The following is a 23124-nucleotide window of genomic DNA, read 5'->3' as shown; positions in this document are numbered from 1 at the left end:
GATCGATAACCTAAGCTAGTGAGTATAGGATGTTTAGAATAGAGTAATTTTATTACTAATTTCTTGGTTTTTGAGTGTGTGTAACTCAATTTTGGTTTGATTTTATGATGATTGTGCAAATAATTTATGCTAATGCTGAGTTATAAATACCCCAAACCCCCAATTTCACTAATTTCATACTACCCCTTGCTAGTTTTGCTTCATTTCGATGCTAATTGTACTAATTTTTGGCTAATTTTTGACTAACTTTGCTAGCCTAACCACTAATATTGAAGTGTAATGTATGTTAAATCCCCTTTTAACACTAGGTTGGTAATGGGACACTTTTATGTCCTCTTAAGTGACCATTTTCCTTGAATTATGTCAAGAGTTTCAAAATGGGTTTTGAGGTGCTATCCATCTAGAAAGTTGTCTCATGAGCTGAAAAAAACTCGGCATTTTTTTGGAATATCAATTCCATCTTTAACCGTGTCCTTGCACAACATTTCACAACCTAAACTGTGTGAAAAAACGGGTCCTGTTTTTGGCTTTTTTCAACTTTTTGCAATTATACCACTCTAGAATTCATGTTTGTGAGGTCTATAATGCTAGAGAACTATCTTTAGTAGTCCTCAACATGTCCTGATGCTTCTAGGGAGAAATAAATATTAAAGTTGTAAGTTATGACCAAACTACAAAAATTGTCAAATCCTATTTTTTAGCCAATTTTAGCTCTTCTATGATTTTTTTGATGGATTTCATGATATCCAAATGCATTTTTTATTTTCTATGTCGCATATTGTAACATAAAGCTAGTATTCCTTGAGTTTTGGGGCACCTAATACCCTATTTTTCATAGTATACAAGGATGGTTGGTTTTTTCAATTATAGAAGAAAACGAAACATTCTAGTATATCAGGTATAGCTTTTTCAATATTGTTAGTTTCTTGTGACAAATACATGCGTTTTGTAGGTAGTAACCATATCTAGTCATAAGGATCAAATTTGGCTAGATATTGAATAGTTTCTATGGGATTCTACAACTCATAATGTTGAACCCAGTTTTTTTCATGTTTGTTGTATTTAGCACTTCATCTTTGTCCCCAAGATTCCCCTTGGTAACAGATGTAGTATTCTTTTGACATGCTCCATGGCTCCTTATGAACGTAAAGGACAATAGAAAACTAAGAAAACATGCATATATTATTTGTATTGAGCGTGGCTATAGAAACTTTGATGATAGGTTTGCAGAATGGTAAAAATTCAACTTTTTTGTACCTATTTATTTTGGCAAAACAAAAAATAGTGAGTGAGAAGCAATCATATGTTCTGATCACCAACCCATTGAAGTTAACTAGGGAATTTATCTCAAGTCCTACAAAATTCCCTAATCTTATTTTTATGCAACAAAACGTAAGAAATGACTGTTTTGATGAAAATGCACTGGTCCATCAACTTTGGAGGCTTGGTGTGACCAAAAGATGAGAAATTTTATAAGTTTATGATTTTTTCTATGTGTAGTAGGCCTTGAACTATAACCTCATGAAAGGATTTTACAAAATGAGTGGATCTACTATGATTTTGGAGGTTTTTTTCAAAACCCTGAAAGGACACTTTTATGTCCTGTTAGGTTACCAACCTAGTGTTAAGAGGTGGAATCATCACTCTAATAAATTTAATTGTGCTAATTTATGCCTAATTTGATGATTTGAGTGTTTGGTTTCTTGCCTACAATGGTCAATTTTGGAGCCGGTTTGATGGTGAACACAGAATGATGCGTCTTTGTGTGGAGCAAAGGAGTAGCTTGGAGTTTGATTACGACGTAAGTGCACTCACTTGCTTATGTCAATTCTTGATTGATTAATGTGGTTCAATCTGTGCTAATTAATTGCTAAAATTAGGTGTGTAACTCAATTGACCTACACTTTGCACCTAATTTGATTCACGTGGAATGAAATTGATTGTCAAATATTGACTAATGAACCTTGTGTATGCAAAATAAATTTCTCATCAAGAATTCATGTGCGTGCCATAAAAATCATTGTGTTTGTAATGCACCAAACAGGGAAAAAAACTGTCAAAAAATTCAAGTGTGTGTGCACCTAATCTTGAGTGTGTGCATGCAAATAAATTGATGAAATTGATGGTATATGAGTATGAAATCATGTAATTGATGTGTATTCCAGGCTAATTCAATCATTGTATAAGCATAATTGCCAAAAATTTGGGTAAAAATTGAGTGTGTGTGCCTATCCAGGACCACTTGATTTTTTATGATTGATGGTCAGTTAGGGCACCTAAATGATTTTTTATTATGGAATGTTCATGAAAAGTGTGTGCAATCATTAGGTGAAAGCCTAAATGCATTGCCAATTGAGCCAAATTTGATCTTTTCTACTTAATTTTTAAGTGTGTGCATTGCTTGATTGGGTCAAAATAGTGCTATTTTTTTAGAAATTGAGCATGCATGCATTCACTTGTGCTTGATTGAGTTTGCAATTTGAGCATTGGAATGTGGAATTGATGTAATTTTTGCATAAAATTTTGGCCTGAATCTGGGTGTGTGTGCCTACTCAATGGCATGTGCAATCCGGTGCTTGAATGAATAATTGGTATTTTTTACCAATTATGATGACTAATTTGGCCAAATAATTGATATTGTGTCACAAATAGAGTTGGAAACTGGGATAGATCACTCAATTGGTATTCAATTGTGTAGATTTTTAGTGTATCTCCATGCTAATGATGAATCAACTGGATGAACATGGAAAAAATGCACTAATGTGTGTGCCTACTCAATAACATTGTCTATCCAATTTAATGATGAATAATTGGGAGCAATTACCAATTGTGATGATTGAAAGGCCGAAGGTTTATGTATGATTAAGTGATTTATGATGTCAAGATTGCAATGATTGATGATTGACTATGGAATTGCAATTGGGATGAATTTATGCTCTACATTCTTTGTATATCATGCTTGATCGATAGTCATCTTAAATCTTGTGAGCTTGCAGTATGACTCAATTAGAGAAAGTGTGTCCCAATTGCTTTTGTTCATGCACTTTGAATTGGACTAGAGTTGAGTGGATCATTAGTGTCCGCCATTGTGTGTTGAATCAAGCATAATAGTAAGCAAGAGGAATGACAAGTCAAGAACTTTTTTGCATGATTGCTTGTTCATTTTTTTCTTGAGTGCCTTATTAGATAATGCAAGCATTAAAAAATGTCACAATGGCTTGGTGAAAGCATCATTGATGATGTTGCACTTGAGAAAAAATTGTTGTGTTTGAGTGTTGAGCATTAAAATTATGGAGCTAGTTTTCATCATGCCTAATCCATAGAGAGGATCTAGATGGAAATTTCAGTAAAATTCAAGGCAACACGTTTTTTCAATTGATTTTCTACAAAATCGGGGGCTCAATTGGCTCATTAGTGCATCATGGAAGGAGTTATGCGCATGGGAACAAACTCGCTCACACACTCCCAATGCCCAAGGAAAACTCCCGTTATAAGAGGATACATTAAAAACAAAAAAACATAAAACGAAACACACAACATCACTTTTAACTATCCTCCTTGATCCCACAACACTTGGCTCATTTTTGGCTTCTACCCATTGGTGGATGACCTCATTTTTGCTAGTGATTTGTCATCAACACAAGGTTGAAAGTTTCATGCAGTGAACATTTGATTGGCCCACAAAAAGCATCATGCCAAACCCGTTGTGAGCAGTTGATCCGGGCACACAAGCTGCCAACGAGATTAACCAATCCCACCAGCTCCCTTTTCTCTTGTTTTTGTTGACTTATGGGCCATGGTTTTTGCCAGGCTGTCAACATGCCACAGCTTCAGCCTTCGTTAATGCGCCTGATCCGCCGCGGTTCTCAGCTGCATAACTGGCCCCAATTACTCATGACCATGACACCACACCATCACACTCTCACACACATGATCTCCTGCCAGGGATTCATCCCAGAGCACAGCGCACACACACACATACACACAAGCATGATGTACATTGTTCATGGCATGGAGCATGCCCTTCATTAATGGCACTGGCAAATTCCAAAGTCGACAAAAAATAGTGTGATTCTGTGCTTCTCAGACCTTGCTTAGTGCTCTTCCTTGTATGCAATTGCGAATTTGTGATAAGCACGAGCCAATCCTTTCGGCTACAACCAATCGTTCAAGGTTTCGAAGCCACAACCATTCACACCTTCTTTTCAGGCTCCCACACCTACCCATCATTTCATGACTCCCCCATTCTCAGATGCCGACTCAAACAGGCAAAATAGAAATACATTGAAAATGAAATTGTTTATCTTTTTTAGGAGATTGTTTGAAGGGGAAATAGCATGAAATTAGGTTTTTGATCACTTCGGGAGAGTGACATTACATCTCATCATAATTTTTTCCTCTCTTTGCTATGTATTCTGTTTGTGCTAGGTAAGAGAAAAGATGTGGGCATGGATAGTGGGGGTGATGATTGTGTGAGTATTTGGCTTAGCATGATCTAATGATTGGCTTTATTGAAAAATTCTTTTTGCACTAAAAGGAAAATTATTTTTTGGCAAGCATATGAACTCAGAGAGCTACCATTGCTAGTGCTTTGATGCTTGGTTGACATTGTGCATTTTGGGCTTGGTATTGATTATAAATTTTAGTGTTTGATTTGAATTTATAAACACTAAAATTAAGCTTGCTTGATGGCCAAAAGAGGGCAGTAAAATTAAGCTTGCTTGATGGCCAAAAGAGGGTAGTAAAATTTTGGGGTTGTGGTTAATCGTTCATTTTTAGTGCTTGTGTTGAAATTCCAAATGCTTAAGAGCACTATTTATTTGAGTTGTTTTGAAAGGTTGTGGGAAAAGCTATGATTTCATTTATCCAAGAAGGGGTCATCATTGCAAAATATTGCAAAACCTGGCTAGTTAGAGCAATTCTAGTTCTTTGAATTAAAAGTTGTATACATGCTAGCTCATAGCTGGGTCTCATGTGAAAGTGTTTTCATTTGAGTTAGTTGTTTATCCAAATTTTTTGAGAGCTTTCAAGTACAAGTTATGGCTATTGAGAGCCATTCATTTTCATTTCATCAAGTTGCAGCCATCTCTAGCTCATAGATTCCTCTAAAATTTGTAAAACTTCATTTGAGCTAGTGTTTAGCCAACTTGTTTGGAGCTTTAAATTGTAAACTTTGGCTATCAAGAGCCGCTTCATTTCATCAAAATTCCATTATTTTCAGCTCTTGGCTTGTTTTGAAGTTCCATGTCTCATTGAGCTAGAAATTAATCAACGTTTGAATTATGCATGAGAGGTTGTACAAAATTGAAAATGTGCTTATGTAGAATCATTTTATCTCTCATTGTTGATGTTTATGTATAAATTTGTTACAAAGAGAATCGTGTGCATAACCAAAGGCATTTTTTTCCTTAGGGTTTTGTCCCTTTGGAAAATTCGGGTATTCAAGACCCTAGCTTTAGGTTTTCACTAATGTTCTTTTTGTGTCACTTTCAATAAATGGACTTTGGAGCTTGTGTTTACACTTAGCTTCAATCATCTTCTATTGTACTAAAAAGATCAAGACACTTATCTACACAAAGGATGCTTGCTCAAGGATGCATGAATAGGTGTAATCCTTTCATGATTTTGCTCTTTTGTTTATCTCTTCATTCTCTTGCTTGGCTTAAGTGAAATTTTGCTTCTAAGCTATGATTCTTTCATGTTCAAAAGCTAGGCATCCTAAATTTTCAACACTTTGCTTTGTGAATATTAACTCATCAAAAATATGTGTTAATCCTAGGTAATTTGCCTTGACCTTAGGTTAATGTAGGTTCATTTCTCATTAGTCCTAGACTCTTAGTGATAGTCTTAAATACTCCATTCATTTTTAACATGACCTACGGCTATGATTAGCCTTTAGTCCTTTAGTCCAATTGCCATAAACATCTCATGATGGAAGAAACAAAAAAGTGCTAAAACATGAATCGATGAAGGAAAAAAGTGTCAAGAAAAAGTAGCAAAAACACATGAAAAGAAAATTTCTATGTTATGTTGTGTCCATGTGAGGCCTAGTGCCTTATTGGCACTTGGAAGGCGAGGGGCATTACCTTGGCTCACTTGGTCAAGGCCCTAAATCGTTGCCATGGGCTGATAGGGATTAGCAGTCGCCTTGGTAGACCAATAGGCTTTTGAAACACCTTCTTGATGGTTCAAGGAGCCGAGAGTCGCACCTAGACTTGCCTTGGGGTGGTAGCTTTTTATTGTGATTTACTTTTTTCTATGAATGGCAAACAAAAAAACTTCCATGAGCTTCAAAAGGCTGTGACATGTACTAATAGATAAGGAGCTTTTTTATAGCCCATTTATATGATAGACTTGAATGATTTATTAAGATTGGTCACATAGTTTCTAGGCTAATAGGTTTATGAACTTGCATTAGCCTAGGGTCTTAATTGATTGCTTGTGTTTCATGCATAAAACCGAAATTTCAAGTGATTTAATCTTCATGATAGTTTGAGTGTTTTTTTTCTTTATGTTGTTTAGTTTTTTACTATGATTCACCCATCTTTTAGAAGAAAAAAATTCACTTTGTATAATTGTTCATTGTACTTCATGTTTTTATCCTTGTTGGCCTTTGATGCTCATTACTTGTTCCTATGATTTACAGCTCAACATTTCTTCCATGGACTTGATTTCTACCATGTCTTCGTGTCTTGCTTCACCGGCACATGAGGACGTGCGCCAAATTAGGAAGGGGGGAATGTTAGCAGTGGCTAATGCAGGCTACACCGAATATGCATCAAGTGGGAGATAAGCTATGGGTGTGCATAATATATCCAACTCACTTTGTATAAGTCTTGGGCTCATTGGGAGTTCCAAATTTGTATATGCTAGCTAGAGGGCTCAAGCTTAAACCCACAATAGAAGGGATTGTGGTGAAAGCCTTTAAAAGGAAGCCTTTATGCAAGGAGGCTTCATTCTTGAGTATCCACTCTTGAGGATCCACTTTTGAGAGCTCCCTCTCTCTTGAGTGTTCACTCTATGGCCTAACCTTGAGCTTAATGCCCATGCTTAAGAGGCTAGTGCTAATCTATTGTAATTAGAGTAAGCTATTCTTGATTAATCTAATCTCTATTTTCTCATTAGCCTACTTCTTCTATACATTTCATTATGTCATGAAGTAGTATAACACTCTCATTATTCTAGATTTGAGAGAGGTATGTACTTCTTGCTATTAACCACTCGTATTCTTCTATAAGCATTTAATTTGTGAGATTTAACATCACTAATTAGGTAGATTAAGTTGCATCTTAATCTTGTAATTAGTGTGTGTGCCCTATTGTTTGCTTGTGTGTAGATAGGTTTTATGAAACTCTAGCACCATTCACCTCGTGTGTGTAGCTATTGATGAAGTGTCGTGATTGGAGAGGCCAACACCAATGTAATTAGTGTGTTCTTATTATGAGTGTGCTTGGGGTTTCTAGTCTATGGTAAGTCAGACTTTTGTGGACTTGATGTGTGTAGGAGTTGATTGATTAGTGATTAGAGTGTGTTAAGAGTTAGTCATGCCATGGCTAATCTCTACTTGCATTGGAGAGGTGATCTCTTGAATCCTCTATTTCAGGGTATAAGCATGTTAACTTGTCATGCTTTTTGGTGTCCCGGACAATGCTAGTAAGAGGTGCTTGTTAGCATTCAAAACCAAAGAGCAAGTGAAGTTTGAAATTTTTATAACCATAAGATATATTATTTTTTCCCTCCCATATGGGGTGTGGCCTCTGTTTTCAGTTACAACAATGACGTTGGGTGTGTCCTCTGTTCTCTCTCTCTCTCTCTCTCTCTCTCTCTCTCTCTCTCTCTCTCTCTCTCTGTGTGTGCGGCGCAGACTCCCTCTCTGTCTCACTCTCAGACTAGTTTACAGTTTGCCCTGTTCCTACTCCCTCCCTCCCTCCCTCCCTCTCCCTCCCTCTCTCTCTCTGTCTCTCTCTCTCTCACATTGCTTCTTGCCTCGAAGTTGAGTTCTCTCTCTCTCTCTCTCTCTCTCTCTCTCTCTCTCTCTCTCTCTCTCTCTCTCTCTCTCTCTCTCTCTCTCTCTCTCGCATTGCTTCTTGCCTTGAAGTTGAGTTGTCAAAGCTTAGCAAACTTGCAGATATGGAAAACTAGCAGACAACATTATTGCCACTAGAAATGGAGGCAGAAGGGAGCCATTACAGGAAATGAATCACAACTACCAGCATCTAGCTCTTTCTATTATCAGGAAATATGAGACAGAAAGAAAGTGTAAACAGCGGGAGCACCGACAGATGACAACTAAACGAGGACATCATGCCATCGACGATGAGGAGAAAAGGAAAATCTCCTTCGAGATTGTGAAAGCTTTCAAGAGCAAGACTGAAGCTCTCAACAAAGAAGCAAAGTGTGAAATCTGGAATCTTGTTGCTCAACATCCGATTGTTCGGGCAATCCGTGATCAGTCTTTAGAGGAGGAGGCTGCTATGCACAATGCAATTGTCTCCAATGTCCGCAACACACTAGCTATCGTCAAGCAGCCAGCTTCTATGAGGAGCTGTTTTTGAAGAACGCAACATTGCAGATGATGATAAATTCAAAGGAAAACATGCCTATTTCCAAATTCTCCAGGGTCCTAAAAGTCGACCGTCGCAGCTTGTTCAAAGCAAAATCACGGCGGCAGGTGAAGTCTGGTGTCAATGCTTGACTGTTTTCATTGGCTAGATGTCACAAGCAACAGCGTCATAGCCCTATCAAAGATGAAATTAAGGAATTGGTCTACACATTTTGGACAGAGGAGACTCGTGTTTCACCCAACAAGAAGGATGTTTGTCAAAAGGGAGTGGGAAGGAAAATCTACAAAAAACACTTGTGCACCTCTTGGATGAGCTCAGGTGATCAATGACATACTTGCACCATAACTTATGCATTCTAGCATGCTAGTAATCTACCTAGCATACAGAGCATGCTAGTTATCACAATATGTTATGCTATGTATGCCACCTAGCATGTGTGCCCGTTAGCATAGTCTCACTCCTAGTATGCTGGGTATGGTGTTTAGCATGATAAGTATGCTGTCTAGCACAATATGTAAGCTACTATAACACCCTTTATGCTAGTTAGCATACCTATTATGCTAACTAGCATGCTCAGAATGTCTTTGACACAATGAGTATGCTAGCTACCTTTCGTAGTATGCTAACTAGCATAATGGGTAAGCTGGTTTATGGTATATGCTAGTTAGCATTCTTGTATGGTGGGTATGGTGTTTAGCATAAATCTTCTGCTAGTTAGCATGCCTAGTGATCTTGAGGACTACGCTAGTTAGCACAATATGTATGCTACTTTAACACCTTTTATGCTAGTGTACTGGCTATGCTATTCAACATAACAGGTGTGCTCGTTAATAGAATATGTATGCTAGTTAGCATACCTTCTATTCTTCTTAGCACACTTTGTGTGGTTAACCATGACTCATATGTTAAACTACACACTGATTTTGCTAGTTAGCACAGCTAGTATGCTAGTTAGCATACTCAGCTGTGCTAACTAGCAATATAGAATGTTAGTAAGCATACTCAGCTAGCTAACTAGCATGCTGAGTATGCTAGTTAGCACAGCTAAGAATGCTAAGTAGCATAATGGGTAAGTTGGTTTATGCTAATATGCTAGTTAGCATCTTCAGCTATGCTAACTAGTATACTCAGCATTCTAGTTAGCATACTTAGCATGCTAACTAGCATGCTCATGAGTATGCTAGTTAGCACAACTAGCATACTCAGCATGCTAGCTAGCATGCTCATGAGTATGCTAGTTAGCACAACTGGGAATGCTAAGTAGCATAACGGGTAAGCTGATTTATGCTAGTTAGCATTCGTAGTGTGCTTGCTATGTTGTTCAACATAATAAGTGTGCTGGTAAACACAATATGTATGCTAGTTAGCATACCTTCTATTCTTCTTAGCACACATTCATGTGGTTAACAATGACTCATATGCTAAATTACACACTGATTATGCTTGTTAGCACAGCTAGTATGCTAGTTAGTATACTCAGCATGCTAACTAGCATGCTGATGAGTATGCTAGTTAGCACAGCTAGTATGCTAACTAGCATGCTGATGAGTATACTCATCATGCTAACTAGCATGCTGATGAGTATGCCTCGTATGCTACACTACACACTGATTGTGCTTGTTAGCACAGCTAGTATTCTAGTTAGCATACTCAGCATCACATAAGCTAGAAACAACCAAATCATAAGAATTTGATGCATAAATGCGTTGGCAAAAACCTAAAAGAGTATCAATAGACAAAGATTCATCCAATTTACTATCACGTAGAGTTTGCACCAACCATTTTTGCATACCTCTAGCTTGCTCATTCTCAGTTGTTTCCTCATCAAGTACATCATTTACATCTAGATCAATAATAGGATAATTTGTAACATATTTAGAAACCCCCACAGGCTATACATTTGCCTCATTTGAATTACATTCAAATGTCCACCACCGAAAAGAGGCAACAAACTATCCTAAATATCCTGTAAGCTTACATTACTCTCTCTAGTACATAATAGAAAGGGTTGAATAGAATCTTCCACAATCACCATCTCATGAAACCAAGATACACTTTGTTTACGAATGGTACAACTTGTAGCCTTTGCTTTCAACACTATAACCAACAAAAATTCACTTCACAGCTTTATCGTCGAATTTTCTACGATGTGTTTGTGGCACCAAAGGATAAGCCAAACAACCAAAAACACGCATGTGCTCAATAGAAGGCTTTCTTTGATACCATGATTCATATGGAGTCATAGAATGCAAAGCTTTCATAGGACACTTGTTAAGTACTTACGTATCACACATGATGACCTGAAGCCAAAACAAATGCAACAAAGCTTGACTTTTGACCATACATCATGTCATTTCCATAAGTGACCTATGTTTCCTCTCAGCAATAACATTTTGCTGAGGATTACATGGCATTGTACATTGGTGCTTTATTGGATGAGTAGTTAGAAGTGCATCAAATTCATGAGACATATACTCCCCCCCTTGATCTAAACAGAGGGTGCACATAGTACATTTCAAGACATTTTCAGCCATAGCCAAAAAAACTTTGAGCACATAAACACTTTGGACTTTGCTTTAATCGGATACACCCATGCATACGTGGAGTAATCATTAATGAAAGTCATGAAGTATAGGTAATTTCCCAAGGAGGGAGTCGGCATGGGCCCACAAACATCATTATGCACGAGCTACAACTTGCATGTGGCCCTAACTTAACCATGCTTTGGAAACTTCAAACACTCTACTTACCCAAAATATCACAAACATGTTTGATAGGTGCCTTAAGAAGCGACATACTTGGTCATTTTGTCTCGTATTTTGGTTGACATACTTGGTCATTTTGTCTCGTATTTTGGTTGACATAGTCCGAAATACAAAGGAGAGTCTACCAAAATTTTTGCTTAGTTTTGTCACCATGTCTACTAGTAAATATTGTGAGATTTATGACATAAAGAAGTTTGATGGCACTAATTTTCAGCTTTGGAAGAAATAAATGCATGATGTGCTTGTCCAAAAGAAGCAAAAGTTGCCTATTAGCTATGTGGCTAGAACTAAAGATATGCACATGACTCAGTTTCAATGGGAGGAGCTTAATGAGCTATGCAGGTCTACGATTAGACTGAACCTTGGTGAGTCAGTGTACTTTTCAGCGTAAGAATGCGAGACTGCTTATGCGTTATGGCTGAAATTATGCGACACTTACAAAAAGGATACAGCTAGTAGTAAGGTTTTCTTGATGGGAAAACTTTTCAACCTGTGTATGAAGGACTAAACTAGCGTTGCCAGCCATATCAATGATTTTGATTCTCTTTTTGCCCAAATTTGTGCACAACACATGACCATTGATGATGAGATGAAAGCAATCTTTTTGCTTTGTTCGTTGCCACCCTCTTGGGACATCTTTTACACAGCTGTTAGTAACTCTCTGTTAGTAACATTGCTCCTAATGGTACACTAAAATACGATGATGTTACTAGTGCAATTTTGTCAAAGGAGACGTGGAGGAAGACCATGACTAGGTCGCATAATGGCAAAGCTCATTATGTGCAAAGGGATGATAAGCAACGTAAGGGCCGTTCTTCTCAACGTGAGTCCAAGAAAGAGTTAAATAGAGATGCATCAATGGGTAGATCAAAGTCTCGTGGTTGTCGCAATGTTCAATGCCAGTATTGTGATAAGTTTGGTCACATAAAGAAGGATTGTTATGCTTGGAAGCGTGACAAAGAGAAGGGCAAAGGTAAAGGAAAATATCATGATGATAAAGAGGAGAAACCAAAGATTTCAATTAAGATTAAAGAACTAAACATAGTTCAGGATGACAATGATGCGCAAGACATTAATATGTTGATTGAAAATAATGATGTCTTTTATGAAGCACATGAAACTCTATCTTTGTAGAGTTCTATGCTAGTTGAACTCTTTGATTCGGGTGCTTCGTTGCATGTCACACCTCATAGGGATTGGTTTACTACATACGAGGAAACCGTTGGCTCTGTTACACTTGGTGACAATTACGCTTGTGACATTGTTGCGTAGGTGATATTTCCATGGTTATGGAAAATGGGGTGAAGTTTATCATCCATAATGTGCGTCATGTTCCAGCCTTGACACGCAATCTAACTTCGGTTGGACGTCTTGATGACTTGAGTTACAAAGTCAATTTTCATCAGTAGTCTTGGCGTGTTGTGAAGGGTCATCTTATTATAGCCCATGGTTCTAAAGTTGGTTCACTTTATCCTCTTTATGTATCTGAAAGGTCTCAAAGCACTCATGGACATTTTGAGATTTCAATTCGGTTAGGTAAGTTTGAAAACCTTTGAACACTATTGAAATTTACATTTTTCTCGGTGTCTTTATTCAGTTTTGCTAATAGTCTGGAGTGTTTTGGCCAACAATGAAGCAAGATGTGCATTTCTTTGATGAGAGATGTGATCACTATCAACAAGTATAACTATAGTACCTTTTTCCACCTTAAGACACTAAGATTAAGAAGCAATCTCTACTTGAATAGCTCTATAGCAAGGTAATGATCAACAAATTCACTTATGTGAAATTGAAGAAGATTACCTCCCTTTATTTCAGTAAGCTCGCACAAGACTAGAAGAAGGGAACTTTTTAGCCAACACAACTACCCGATCAATAATGATGGCTAGGAAGACGTAGCCTACACTTTTCTTTGATCCTATGGAGTTTATGAAACAATGTAATACATCTGAAAGGGCAAGAGTGCCATAAAATGTTAACCATTTGGTTAGTGCAGACCAAACTTAGAGGCTCACCAAAAGGTTAACTAGTGAGTCAATAGTAAACCATTTCATAAAAATAATTATTCACAAGAAAACAAATCCTCTCTCACAAAAATCACCTCTCTCACTATTTTGTTTATCTCTACCATTGTTGCCTCTAGCTATAATAGCTTAAAACTATGAGGATATAGTGCCCTTGGTGTCCCACACACACACACACACACACACACATGCACACATATGGTAGTCCCCCTTGGCCAAGGAGAGGGTCCTCTAGGCAGATCTCGAGCTCATTGGTCTACTAGAATTTTTTTGGGGGGCTACTTCGAGGACATTAGGTCATCGCAATAGGTGACTTGTGTGAATGATGGAACTTTATGTGATTTTATGAACACGACTTTTGATCATACAAGAAAAAAACCTATGATTCCATGAATAAAAACCTTCTCCTCCATCTTTTGTAGCTTTTTTACATCTCTCTCTCTCTCTCTCTCTCTCACACACACACACACACACACACACACACACACACACACATACACACACACACACAAAATAGTTCTTGAGTGCAAGGATTGTGGGATAGATCTATGAGGTGTAGCATTGTTTTCTTCCTCTCTAATATGTGTGGCTGTGTGTGTGCGTGTGTGTATGTGGGGATAGAGGAGGAAGCTGGAATGATATTTATGTCACCCAAGTGCGGTAGATTGGTTATTCCACTATTCTCCTAAATAAGAAGTGTTAAATTTAAGACTCATCGGACATATATTTTAGGACTATTGGAATTGTTCCAAACCTTCTAATTTTCTTCCTCTTCTCTCTCTCCCTATCTCATGGCCCTCATGGATAAAGAGCACCCAAAACACTTAAACATCTTGTTTCGAGTCTTGTTATAGTGTTCCTTGTAAGGTGATGGTCACACGAGCATAGTTTATAGTAACCAAAAACTATGCAAACCTAAGCCCCCTGATTTAGCTAACTAGAAATTGGAACCTTCATTGTGGTCATGCATAGGGCTTTTTGTAGAAATTATTGGCAGCTAGAAGTCGTCATTAGCTAGCTTAGCTAGTTTTGCCTACATAGCCAGTAGTCATCAGAGAGATAATTTGTTGTGGGACCTACCTTGCAAGAGGGAGGGTAACAGGGGCGATGGCTTGCCCACTTGCAGAAAACACAAGGGTTTGCAATAGCACAAGCCTGGCAAAAGCTAAGGCCACTTTAAAACATTCAATACTCACTTGGAATAACTTGTACAACTATGTCGAGTAGGGGCTACTCAATCGTAGAAAATCAAATATTGCACGGAATCAAAAGAGATCCGATGCCAGGTATTGGGCATCACGATAGTCAGGCGTGCAGGGAAGGCGGCTGACAACCAAGCAGGGGATGCGCAGGAGAGGAGTACGTGACGCACATGAAATGAGGGCTGTGGGCAGATGAGGAGGTGGCCATGTGCAGAGGGTATCAACTGGGTTTAATTGAAAAAAAGCCAAGAATCAAGGGAGATGCCCTCGAAATGAGTAGGGAGAGTGAAGAGCAGGTGGATGCCGGGGAAGGGGGGCGACGTGCAGGGCATGTAGAGGACCTGCATAGCTGCAGGTGAGCAGTAGGGGAGGGAACACTGCGAAAGGTTTTCTTTTTTGTAAGAAAATGGGCACACAGCAGTCATCCGAAGTGGGTGGGCGAGCTGGTTATCTCAGCGAGAGTCGAATTGAACTTTCGACTGTTTAAGTTCGAACCCTGCTTGAAGCCTTGGAGTTTTTGCTTAGCATGGACAAAGGTGAGTCGTGCATCAGAACGGAATCTGCAAAGGTTCTGCCTAATGATTGAATAAAATATGGATGCTGCTAGTATCATTGCTTGAGGAACAAGGTTCCCATTTTGGAAAAAAAAGTGGAGAATTCTCTCGTGTTCTCCTCTCTTAATTCACTAGAAAACACAAAACGCTCTCTCTCTCTCTCTCTCTCTCTCTCTCTCTCTCTCTCTCTCTCACACACACACACACACACACACACACACACACACACACACACACTAGCAATCCACAAGCAAAACTTTCTCTCTCGTGTAACACATGCCTTCAAGGCTCATGTTTGTGTGCTCACTCTTGTAGAGCCTTCTCTCTCTCTCTCTCTCTCTCTTTCTATCTATCTATCTATCTATCTATCTATCTATCTATATATATATATATATATATATCCATGCAGGGCACCTGCGAGCGGCCTGTCCTTGGCAGCGTGCTATGCACAAAGCAAGCGCATGTAGTAGGTGATCGTAGGCGAGGGAAGGAGAGAATGAGCGATGGTGACACTAAGGGGTAGGGGGTGGAGGAGATGTCGAGAGGGAGGCAGAGTGGACAATAATCGAAGATTCCATGGAATCTTATTGACAAATGAGTTTATTTATATGGAAGCCAATATATATTTAGCTTTTGCAACTATGCCGATTTGGGCATAGTTGCAAAACCCAGTGCATAGTTTTCCATGTGTGACGAAGACAAAGGCATCGTTATCACAAAAGGTAACTGATAACTATCCTTCGTGTGACCACCACCTAAGTGAGGAGGGGGACCACAAGAAGTCGGTACGCCCGAGAGAGAGAGAGAGAGAGAGAGAGAGAGAGAGTCGAGGCTGGCATCCTATAATCTTTCTCGTTTGGCCTGCGTGCACGATGCAGCATTGCAGCTTGAGTTGTTGGCATTTTCTCCAACGCAGCAATAACAAACTCTCCATCATCATCATCGTGATCCTTGCTTCCTTCTACGTGGGCATTCCATTATGTATATTTTATTGGCGATGGTTTGAAAATTGGCATCATCGCTCGTTGGCGGCTCTAATCATAATATGCCTCTATATATCCATACAGATAGAGATATGCCACCCACAACACGGGCACATGCTCCAAATGATCCGCACTTTCTTCTGAAGTTCTGGAGCTTTGAATTTCGAACGCTGGCCCCTCCAAGCCCGGAGGGTTGGACGTATATTATGAATATTAATAATAAGTAGTAACCACAATGCCGGCACCTGTCCCCTTCTATATTAATCTCAATGGATAATAATAGCTCAAGAGCTAAGTCGTACTAATCCCGAAGTACATAAGATAAATCTTAACTCAAGGACCAATCATCCAAAGACGAGTGTTCACAAGCCACGTGCATATGAAGAGGACATGTAACCTTAGGACTCGATTTAATAGATTGGTTTTATTCAGTATGTAAAAGGTCTAAGGTCAGACACACGGACATCAAATATGGAAGGGAGGAGAAACTATAAAATGGAGGTTTGTTTTTTTATAGAGAAAAACAATTGAATTGATTAGAGAAAAAAGAAAGTACAACCGCCTAAGATAGGATAGGGGCAATATATCGTGGCCAAAAGAGAGAAGCCTGAGTAGAAAGGGAGCATCAGGGAAAATTAGATAACTTAAAACGACCTTGAATCTCCTAAGCTCATAGAAAGACAAACACGCAATCCTCCATCTTTGCCATCTCAACTCCTTTTGCAGACTCTTGATATCACAGTAAGAAACTTGAGAAGAATGAGTAACCAATTACATCATTACACCTCTGAAGCCAACATCAACGGGGAAAGGTGAATGAAAAAAACGATATCTCCAAAAATTGCTTTGTTCCTTTCAATCCAAATCTACCAGAGAAGGGCTCCTCTCGTACAAGTCCACCACAGAGGAATATTTGTACCTGCATTCACCAATTAAGATAGACCTCTAGGTTAACTTTGAATTCTCAACAAAGCATGCCACTTGGAATTCTCTTTCAAAAAGGGTGTTATATTTATAGTTGATGAACAGGTGAAACAAGGTTTCCTCATGGACTTTACATGAGTGTGCAATACCATTAGATACACCAATGGCTTTAGCCTTTGATCCTATCCAGACCCCCTGGTGCAAAAAGAGCCACAACAAGAAACTATGCTTAATGGAGAGAGGAAATGCCCATATACATTGACATTTGAAGCTCCATTGCTTGTCTTCCAAGCGAGTCCCCTAAGATTTGCGACTAGCTGACCGTCCATTTTGCCAAGGTTCCCTTTGCATTCATAGATAGTTCTGCAGACCTTAAACAAAGAGAAGGAACAACCCCTGAAGTAGCATTGTGAGACACTTGCATTGCCTGAATTTTGCTAAGGACTAGGTCAACACACCCTTGAGAAATCTAAAATTGTTGTAAGAGCTGAGTTTTGGAGAGCCAAGTCCCCTCCTTGTAAACATCCTTTCAACTCTTCAATCCTACCTTAAAACATTTATGCGCCCTTCTGGATAAGCTCCAACCATTGAGCTTTTCTTACCAATCAAACCATATAGAGTCTTGCATCCAAAATGAACTCCAAGAACACCATTCTATCAGAGAAGTCCATTCAGCTTTTCTGTTGTTTCAAGCTTTCCAAAACTTGCACACAAGGTCAAAACCCCTAGGGGTGAAGTTAGCATTGGAAACCACCAATTCTTCAAAGGTTAGTCCATTCCTAGCCTTGTAATTCTTCAAATGGAAACTCTGGATATTTCTTTTAATCAGCAATGCCTAGAAATCAAAAGAAGTGGACCCTCTCCATGAAACCCTAGGAAGTGCCATGTCCGAATCCTCCGCCCAACCTCCCTTTTATAGCCTCCTAGCCCTAGGATCCCTTCTCTACTGGGCAGCCGGCCCTTCGCCAGGTCCTTGACCTCCAGGGTGGCCCTTGGCCTGACATTACCCCCCCCCTTGGAGAAGCGTTTTCGTCCTCGAAAACACAAGTGGTAGTATCTTCATAAGAACACTGATGTTTACCTTATTGGCATCCCATACGCGAGCCAATTCTGCATATGATACTTGGTGCAGTGAGGAGGTTCAATGAAACCAAGAGCAACATCTTGATTTTTCACATTGTTGTCCTTTTGCAACCACGTGTATCTAAAAGGTAACTCAATTGGCACAACTTTCCATGAAGTTGTGAGCCAAATTTCCAACTGGCATGGGTATCTTGAAAATCTCATAGCTACTTAGGGACAGAATAGGGAGTTTCCTCATGTGAGACTGTTGAACATTTTGGAACACACGGAACTACATGTTCACCCCTAATGAAGGTTACATGCCAACATGCTTTGTCAGCACACCTACTAAGTCCTTGACTTATGAAACTATTGAATCGGTATCCAACACCACCACAACAGGTGTTCAAAGCGGAAAACCTAAGCAAATTCTAGAATAGGAAGAGAATCGCCCATTTAGAATGCTTTGTGCTAACGTATGCTCTTAGCTGCCCATCCAACATGGGATGAATAGCAACAGTAATAGGGAGTTGCTTTCCCCCAACCACTTACAGACAGTCTTCCACGATTGACGATAAACTAGGACTAAACCATTGAGTATCCAGGCATATATTTGATATGGAGTGGAGATAGCCAACTAGGTTGAAAGCAAGTTGGACTGGAGTAAGCTAATAGAGCTTAGACCATCCAACCACAGACACCAATCCTAAGCCAGTACTTGGCAAGGTGTAAACTCATAAAAAATCTCCAGTAGAGATTGCACTTGCAGTGCAAAAAGATGCAGAAAGAATAAATTCTATGAATCTGCATGCACCAATTGTTTCCTTCCCAACACTGGAGCTAACAAAGAATGTGTACTCCCAACAAGGAGGCATGAGTGTTGGTAGCTCTGACAGAATCACTTTAATATTACAAAAATACTCTTCAAGATCATCAGACCATGCAAATTCTACTTGTTGTGTCAACTTTTGCAAAGGGTGAAGTAACTTTGGGGCTAAGTGAATGAAGCGTGATATATACTTCACCTTTTGAATGAATGAGATGACCTTCTTAAGACTCTTTGGTGATGGTAGCTCAATGAGAGATTTTTCCTTTGCTAGATCCACCTCAATACCTTTATAGGAAACCTTGTGACCAAGCAAGATCACTTCATCCTCACCTATGTGGCACTTGTCGGGGTTGAGTTGACCTCCCATGTCGTAAAGTTTTTTAAAACCTTCTTCGACCTTTTGTAGATGCAATGATTTTGAGCTATAAATGCAAAAATCATCAATGAACACCCTGATTGACTTTCCAAAGAATGCTTGATGTTGATTCTTGTGACTTACCTTTGGGTCTAAGATCTTCTATTGGAACCTCCCCCCCTTTAGCACTTGAGTTTCCTATATTTCTCAACAGCCCTAGTTCCAGCTGCATCAAAGGTAGCAGGTGCACCGGCCTCAACTTTTACCTTAAGGTCAGAAAAGAGTCCGGATATGAACCTCTCCTTCTTTAGAAATTATGCATCATCACCACGGTTAGCAACATTTCGTATCCATAGAGTCCAAAGACGTAGAAACTCTTGCTTGTACAAGTAGTAGTCATCTAAATCTTTTTGCTTATGAGAAACAATGTCTTGCCATAGTTTTTGAGTGTTTTGGGGATCAAAGAAGTATTTCTTGAAACGATTCAAAACTTCTGTGTAATTCCCCTTAACTTCCTTAGGCAAAGAATCAAACCAAGTGCTAGCATCTTTCCTAAGGACCACCTCAAACATTTCTACACGTTCTTGATCAGTTACTATCCTGTTGATACGGCAAGACATCTTGAAATTCGTTAAAAATAATTCTGCATCCTCTCCAGGCTCTCCAAAGAAAAGAGGATATCCAGACATTTGGCGTTGGCTCTGCATTGAATTGATTTCAAAGTGACGCACGTTTTTTGTTTTTTCTTTCTTTAAAAGATTTACACAATAATATTTTCTAAATTGCAATCTATTCTACAACAAAATAAAAATATTCACATCAAATTTCCTATGATAATTAATAAGAGGTAGGATGACAGGGTTTGGTGATGCGAGAATTTCTCCTACTCTTTGTGCACCAAACATGAACACCATACGTTGTTGAAAATGGATTTTTCTACTAATTGCAATGTTTACTCTAATGTGTGGAGTGAAATGAAAGGTGAAAACCTCTATTCCTGGGCCATTATCCATGGTCTATGCATTCTCTAATTCTTAAAACAAAACAAAAATTTAGACGTCCAGACTAAGGTCGTACCTAATGAGAGGCAAAATAAAAGGATTTACTGAAGCGTTTATCTCGGCCAACCTAAGAGGACCTAAAATTCTACGAATTACACGTTGAAATTGCAACTTAGTACTAACAATTATGTGTACCTTTTGCCTTGCAATGGGAATAAAGGGATCATACAAATTCTCGTGATTCATGCAAACTTCTTGACTATGATAAAGGTTGATCCTACACAAAAGGACACAAGCCGTCCTCAGTGGGGGCACCAAAATTGAGGCGGGGTCTGGGGCGGGCAACAAGAGAGGCGACCTCTATACACCCCCCAAGGCTCCCGTGCTGCTCAATTGGGGCTGGGGCAACCACAAACACAACAAAACAACAAACCCACAGCCAAAACCCAACTTCACAAGGGGCACCACCTAGTTTAAAAGCGAACTAGGAAGCAAAAAAGAGGAGAATTGTTAGAGCAACCCAAAATCAAGTAAGGACTTTACACTAACCCTAACACCAATGGAACACTCTCACGCACTAAAACACAAGAGAGAGAGAGAGAAGGATGGTGTACAACTTAGCTTCAACCTTGTGATTTGGTCAAGAAGTCACCTAGAGCTTGCGGATTCAAGTGACAAGATTTGGTTATAGCATCACTATCACACTGTCTTAGGGTTATGAGAGCCCTCTCACCATCCACCCTTTTACAATGGTAGCCAACCAAAAATAGCCAATGAATCACAAGGACAAGCAACAAAACAACAACCTTCAATGAAACAAGTCACCTTATGAAGCTTAATAAGTTTGTCAAGCCAAATTCGAGGAGAAGCGTGAGCCTTTGGACATGAAATTTCACCCAAAACTACCAATTCATTGATGTTGGGGTAGATACAACAATGGTAGAAGGAATATCTTCTATTCGCACTCACTAAACTAGCTCAAGCTTTTCTATGCACCAAAGTGATGGTGTATAGAAAGCTTTCTCTCTCCTTACAACCAAGATAGAACTGGCATGTGCTACGCTCAATCTAGTGTGCAATGGTGTAGAGATGCCTTTTACAAGTAGAGATGGGTTCTATTTATAGGTTTTTGGAAGCTTTGATTAGGATTAGTTCTAATCAATTTTATTGACAAAACAAGAGATTAGAAAATATTTTTATTTTTTAAATGGGAGTGGGTCTTCCTTATCCCTTAAGCCACATGGATGTGGGCTCAAGGGGGAGAATTATTGAGAGTGAGATGAGTAACTTGGAGGTGCCTACTCTAGTAGATAGTAGAGGGTGCAATTTACAAGAAGGGTTAGTTGTTAGTGATCACTAGAAAATGTTAGTGGCATATTTACAAAAGTGATGATGACTTGATTGTCGAGGAACCAAGGGTGAATGAGGTGGATGAGCTCTTGAGATTGATGAAACCTCTAAGAATTATGGACCCACCCTTATGAAAATGACCGCCAGTTCTTCTTCTTCTTCTACTTCTGCTTCTTGCACCGCCTTCACGGTTGATCTCCATGATGAAGATGAGGATTATTGATGAAAAACCTCTGATTTGTAGAGGTTATGCAAGGATAAAGTGCTAAAAATTCATGCCTTTTAGAGGAGTCAGCATGAAATTGTAATTTGGGGGTAGTAGAGAGCGGTATGAGAGCATATATGTATGTAGAAGGCTATGGTGGTAAGAGGGGAAGGAGAGATGGTGAAGAAGGTGAGAGGGCATGGAAATCTATACATTTGAAAGGATGATGGAGAGGGATGAGTGTGTATGTGGGTGGGAGTGTGAAAATGTGAGAGAAGAGTGAGAGGATCCTTGTGTGCATAGAGTGGGCAGACTGGGTGGCACAAAACAATTCACCAAAATTCGTGCTTTTCTCCAAAAATGTTGAAATATTTATGTAAAATAATTCAACTCACGAGCTTCATTTTTTATATTGACAGCTTTTGCTATTTTGAATGATAGAAGGGTGCCAAAATTCGCCCAAAAAGCTGTGTATTGTGGGATTGCAAAGGTGCTTATGTAGGACCCTTTTTGGTTGAATTCTCCTTATACATCCAAAGGTGAGCCCCCCATGAGTCATGCCAGGACCTAAGGAATCCAAGTGGTTCTTGCCACATGCATGGATGATGAATTTTGAAGAATAAAAAACAATTACACATGATAGACCTAATGCTTGGATTTTTCCTAGCCCTTGTCTTTATGAGCACATGGTGTATGGAAAAAAATATGTGTAAGTACCATGAAGGACTATCATGATAGGAGTATTTTAGTTTCTTTTTGGGTGAAAGAGGAAAATATGCAAGCGAGAAAATATATAGTGAAAGTGAGTGACAATGTAGAAACAAATTTTGACTCCCACGAGGATGCGGGATGAAATGCATGGGTTTATTTTGTAAAAATAAATATTATGGGGTATGTACACTGTTAAAGAATATGATGTTAAATAATATGTTCATTGTGCTATGGGCGGCCGGACACTGACTATAGTATGTTGTAAATATACTTTGGATAATAGTTAAAAGAGAAGAAGAGGAGAGCAGCATGTTGAATGGTTGCTGCAGGGTAACGATTGTGTGTGTGTGTCTCGATGTGTGTTGGTGTGTGTATGTAGTCTTCTTTCCTACCTTCTCCATCACCTGTGCACTCTACAAAGTGGTATCAGATCTCAGTTTAAGGAGTTACAGTCAATACACAGATTTCCGCAGCTCTGGAAAACAGCCAAAAAGAGGTTTTTTGGTCATAACTCCCTCACACGAACTCGGAATATAGTGATCCAAGAGTCTATCTTTATGTTTTTGGGCATTCCGGACGCATTGGCATACTCAGA

This window comes from Adiantum capillus-veneris, chromosome 26 (assembly GCF_014529385.1).
Source record: "Adiantum capillus-veneris isolate H3 chromosome 26, ASM1452938v2, whole genome shotgun sequence".
Classification (NCBI taxonomy): domain Eukaryota; kingdom Viridiplantae; phylum Streptophyta; class Polypodiopsida; order Polypodiales; family Pteridaceae; genus Adiantum; species Adiantum capillus-veneris.
This window is presented reverse-complemented; position numbering follows the sequence as displayed.